Source organism: Chroicocephalus ridibundus, chromosome 1 (genome assembly GCF_963924245.1).
Source record: "Chroicocephalus ridibundus chromosome 1, bChrRid1.1, whole genome shotgun sequence".
NCBI lineage: Eukaryota > Metazoa > Chordata > Aves > Charadriiformes > Laridae > Chroicocephalus > Chroicocephalus ridibundus.
This window is the reverse complement of record NC_086284.1, coordinates 77,070,325-77,076,324: the sequence shown is the minus strand read 5'-3', so window position 1 is coordinate 77,076,324 and position 6,000 is coordinate 77,070,325.

Here is a 6,000-nt window from a genome sequence, read left to right as displayed (position 1 = left end):
ACAAGAGGATTCCTTGGGTACCCTTTTCAACATCGGAATGCCAGATTACAAGTAGAAAGAATAAAACCATAGGACAAAATTACATCTAATATACCAACAAGCAGGGACAAGGAAAAATCTCCTTAATCACCTGAAAAATAAGCCTGATCTAGTGACTCTCCTATTGATTTGAACAGACAAGAGAGCCATCAAATACAATCCTGAGAAGGGTCCACTATGAAGACTGCTTTATTCCTCCTGACACAAAGGAAAAATTGTCAATCCTTTAAAGAAAAATTAGGATACCAAACAAAAAATTCATACTGGTAGATGGGATGCAAAAGTAGCTTCTGATTAGTCATCACAAAGCTATAACTTGCTTTGTAAAGCTTACACAGAAGTCAGTGAGAGATCTGTAAGTAGAATGACTACATAATAAGATAAATTGCGGCCATTCCTTGCAAGAAGAAAGTGAGTAAGGTGCTTAAAAAGCATTAAATACAGAAGAAAAGGCTCTGTTTTAATAGGGGGAAATGCCTCATTATTAATAATCCTTTTGGTAGGAGTTATTTTGGGTATCCATTAACACATGATTACAAATATTTATAAGTTTATTCATATCTCACTTTTACAAGATGTACATTCATATCATGTGATTCAACATAATACACTCTGAAACTGGAACTCAACATGTCTGGTGAATTCATGTAGGAGCATGCTGGCATAACCGAAACCTTAAAAAAAAAAAAAAAAGTTGTTTGCTTGTTTGTTTTTCTCTTCCACAATAACAAAGGGGTACAAACTTTTAAGACGAGTAGGTTTTGGAGATTTTTCTTTTTTTTTTCACTTTAGCAATCCCTGAAATGTCTGTAAACTCAGACACACTATGTGTACATAACCAAAACAATGCAATGGTACTGCAAATCATACTGGCTGCTCATAGTTTTGCAAAAGCAACAGGTTTAAAAAATATAAAAATAAATGCGAAGCATTGTCAAATTTACACTCAACATAATTAAAATAATACACATTTAGAAATTTTCAAACAAAAAAATAAATAAAACATCCACATACATTAATACAAAGAAACAGAGATATTTGCCTGTCTGATGTAATTAATACATACCATAAGCCTAGATTCATGAAAGTATTGCCTTTCAATAAATATCTTCAGCTTCAAAATCTGATATTTTCTACATTCTTCAACTGATTTTAGTTAAATATCAATTTTCAACATAAGGTGTATGAACTGTATCAAGTTTCAATCATTTATTGGAAATCAGCAAGTTTCTAGGCTGATTTACCGAAATTAGGCACCAACTTTTAGCATCAAATCTGTCTAACAGACAAACAAAATTTGAGGGATATCTGGTATCATACCCCTTTTGAAGAATGCCTCAAACACCGAAGCCTATGGCCTTCCACTGACCTGGCTAGAAAGGCCAACTAACAAAAATAACCAATATAATATTAGCCGCTGGGTTACATTGATGGGACCCATGTTGCACCTTTTAAGGATGTGGCCTAGAGATGCAATTTTACAAAAAGCATGAATCGTAAAGCAGAAGGCTCTATTCTTCTCTTAGGGAGAGGAGATCACACTCCGTAGCACACAGTATTTCTTATTTGTTTGTTTCCAAGCAATATCAGGCCTTCTCCAGCTCTACCACATCTTACTGCCACCAGTAGACATTTTCAAATGGCCAAAAGACAAGCTCTTGCCGTGTTAGCTACAGCTGTTTGGAAACCTGTTAGCCACAGGAATTCTGTCACATCAGGGAAAGAAAACAACATAATGGCGTCAGTAGGCTGCTTACAGATGAGGAGTGGGGCACTTCGACCATCCTTTTTGGCGAGGAACACAACAAATTTCCAATCCTATTGGTTGTGCGCACTTTATAGAGTTGAGTACAATTAGCAACCACAAGGACACCACCTGTATCGTTAGATATTAGATATTACAAAAATAAACACATTTCTAAGAAAGATGTGTAATCTATTTTTCCTATACTTTGAAAATTTTCCTCAAACTGAAGGGGGAAAAAGCCTGCCACCTCCAAAGTAATAATGTCTCCGAAAACTAAAATTATCTGTTTAAAAAAAAGAAACAATTTATTTTGCCTAGCACATTTAAAAGAGCAGTAAGCATGCGTATTTTTTGTCACAAAAAAAAAAAAATATTCGTAACCTGGGGTTGCCTTAGGGATCTGGATTTCTGTAGGACTCCATGTCTATTGTCTTTGAGTCAACAGTCCCAACGTGCCAATGTTATGTCAATTCAAAATTGTGTCTTATTATTATTTTATAGGCAAACATAGGACTAAAAGATATAGCAGATAAAGCATGCAAAGAATTGACATCAGCACACTTGGTCTGTGTGAAAAATTTATAGTAGGGGAAGTTGGAAATCAAGGTTTTCTAGCAATTTGTGCACGCTGCTGGGAACTCGGATTTTTGGTTCTCTCCTTAGCACCGCCGCAACTCGGCCCCACTGAGTCATAAACCAAACTCCCACTGACGTGCGGGGTCAGAGGAACGGGCAGTAACTTCGTGTTCTGTGGAAATAACTCACAGACACATTCTGCCACTCTGAATCACGTTCAATGCTCCCTGTAAGACTTTCGCTGAAGTCAGGTACAGAGTTTAAATTTCTTGGAGCAGGGCCTCTGCTACTTACAGTTTGGAAAGGTGTCTAGCACCACAAAGGTCGTGTCAGATTATGATTTGGGGGATGCTGCTACATTACAAAAACAAAAGTAATAATTCTCAGTGCTGACAGTGGGTGATGGAACGTGGCCCTTGATTTATATGCCTTAATTTCTACAAAAATGGGGATAATAATTCTTACCTACTTCATAATGGGTGAGGATTAAATAATAAACATTTATACAGTGCTTTGCAAATAAACATTATATAAGTGCTAAGTATTATGATATTAACCAAAATGTCACTACATATATATGACCCTACTAAGCAAAAAAAATTCCAGTATAGTTTTTTTCGTACATTTCCAAGTCAATAAAAATGAACCATGGAGTCAGTTTGCTATTTTGATACAAATGGATGAAGTACTTAAGCTTATTTGACAGTTCCAAAAAAAGCAGAGACTATTTTTTCCATTATAAAGGGCCCCATGTAATGCATAAAGCCTTTTTTTATAGAATTGTTTATAAACAGCATTATTCATTTGGCATTCGTTCAAGTTATTTTTCAAATACTGGACCAAACTTTTGAGGGAGATTCTTTAGCAATTCACATACACTCAATGAAGGCCTCCTCCAAGGGAATTCTGCCCAGCAGCCACTGTTCTGATGATCTTGGAAATCTCACACTTCTTAAATGAAAGATTACACAAAGATCAGGCTGAATGAAGGTGGACAGTAAATGAGGCTTGGCATGCCTGAGAATCTAAAACAATTACAATACTTTTAAACTTTAATAAGCACTTCAGGACCTTGACTATCTTATTGTCAACATCCTCAAGAAAAATAATTAAAACAAACAAAAAAAAAAAAACAAAAAAAACCCCCCAAAACTACACATTAACAGAGATGGAGTAGACGCTTTGGTCCAGATTTTCAACTTGTATGGATCACCGGAGCTCCACGTGGTGAATGGAGCCAAAGTGACTTACACTCAGTGAAAAGTACAGTCCAGTAGATGGGTCAGGTAGGACTCCTCACTTCTTCCCAGCGATGTAAGGATGACAAGAAGAGGAGGCCACCTGCATGCATCATCCAAAACAAGGCAAAGCTTTTATACCACCACCGATGCAATTGGCCCATTCGAGAATTAAGCAAAGCAGAACCGGTTTCGGCTACAGCCTTTGAGCAGTGCACCTTTTCACTTCCTTTTGTGCTAAATGAAACGCAAGAGCAGCATGAAGCACCTTAGATTCACAGCAACACCCTGCCCCTTTCCCCAGGCTCCGCCTGGCACCTCCTTCAAAACAGGCTAAACTGATAAATCTTGCCAACTTCTTCCCTTCTGCCGTAGAGGGCAAGACTGTCCTTGAGACATCCTTTGAAAGCAATCAGAAGAAACTGTAAGAATTTTTCATTCTGGAAAGATGTATGCTACACTGCCAGCCTTTTTTCATGTTAGCCGGAAACCTTATTCATGTTACCACTATTTTTTGAACACAAGACAGGAGCTATGTGTAGCAAAACTTCTGAGAGAAATCTACAAGCATTTTTGCTGTGTTGGTACCTAGTAAAACAGGAAAGGTGGAAAAGTTATTCCTTCCAATATGAGGCGGATGCATACTGTACATGCTTCCCATAACACTGTAAGTTCAGTAGTACTTCACAGCCTCACTTAGAAGATGACTGAGAAAATTCAGATCCCAAACCTACAGCTTCAGCTGAGCTCGTTCTATGGAATTGTTCGAGGCTGAAAATCACTCCTGTGCAGAAGTCCAGCACAGGACTGAAAAAATCACATAAGCCTCTCTTAAACTCTCAAAAGACGACTCGAAAGGGTAATAATTAGATCACAGGTACAGATAACAAGCGGTCCCCGCTCAATCGAAAGCTCTGTGCCTTCGGTCTTCAGCACTATGTATTGAATTCTCCTTCAATGGCTGTGGGTATCCAGTACAACAGGTTACTTGTTATAGCCTAAAGCATCTCTGTAGTAATGTTTATTATTTTTTGGATCTGCATGTTAGAAGTGCTGGAACCACTCCAAACATTTCTTATTTTAGCCAGAAATTCATACATCATCATGAATAACGTTTTACTTTCTAGGTAATGTTTTGTTTCAATGAGAAATTGTTAATTGCCTGAGATTTTTGTCCATATTTCTCAGCAAGAAGTAACACCACCTTAATATTTTGGCCTTGCTTTAAAAAAGGTACTGGGCTTTCACAGAGAGGTAGAAAAGGCAGGTAACATTTATCAGCTCTAGCAAATCCAAAATATAGCTACTTCTCACGTAATAAATAGAAGGGAAATGGCACAACTTTGACATTCCAGAACTTTTGCTTGCTAGAAAATATCAAAACTTGAAGGAGAAACAAACAAACAAAAAAAAAAAGATGACAAGTGTCCAAAATTTATCTACAGCATGAATTTTTGTCCTATGGTAATATTTGGATTTGATAAATATCAGCAAAAGCTAAAACTAGTAATGGATTGCTAAATGAGACATAAAAAGCAGGCGTAATAACGGTACTATTGAGAGGATATCCTTCCATCAACACAGGCCTTGGTAACAAAGGCAACAAATAGCTATCTTGTTAGATGTAGACAAGACCAGTATTTGTACTTTCCGCTCCCCTCCCCACTAAAAAATTTATTAAAAAAAAAAAAAAAATAATTAAAAATGAATAGCATAAAAAGTAAAAAGGGGGGGGGGGTGTCAGTAAACCCAGACACTTTGGTAATATAATTTAAAGGATTTCCCTACTCCCCATCCTTTCTGGATTTATACTAGGTATTTTGCTTAAGCATTAGCTTAAGACTTGGTGTCTAAATCACAGACAAAAATTAAAATGGCCAAATATTGAACTTGTCCACCTCTACAAAACACTTCTGTGGATTGATTTTGTTTTTTTCTTTACTTGAAATGATTGTGAAAGTGTCATACAGACTTTTCAGCTTACTTCCCAGAAATATGGCACATTAACTCGACTAGAAATCATGGCATCTACCTTTTCCCATAAGTGACACATATAACTTTATCCATTCATAGAAGACTCGGACTGTCATTTTGGCAAGAAGCTGCAATGCACCAGTCTGAGCATAAAGGACTTAAGTTATGGTTCTTGCAGAATCGGTTATTAACAGAATAAGTACGGCTATTTTTTTTAATCTATAATATTTACAGTATTGCACTTTACTGCACTTAATTGCATTTCACTAAAATTAATGCTGCATCAGTATTATGCCTTAAAACCATATGTCCATCTTTGTTGTACAAGTCATTCTTTCTACATCCTGTAAAACAGCGAGATTTTGATTCAAAGATCCAGACATTTGGAAAAAAAGAAAAAATTAGAAAAATTGACCTGTTTCTATG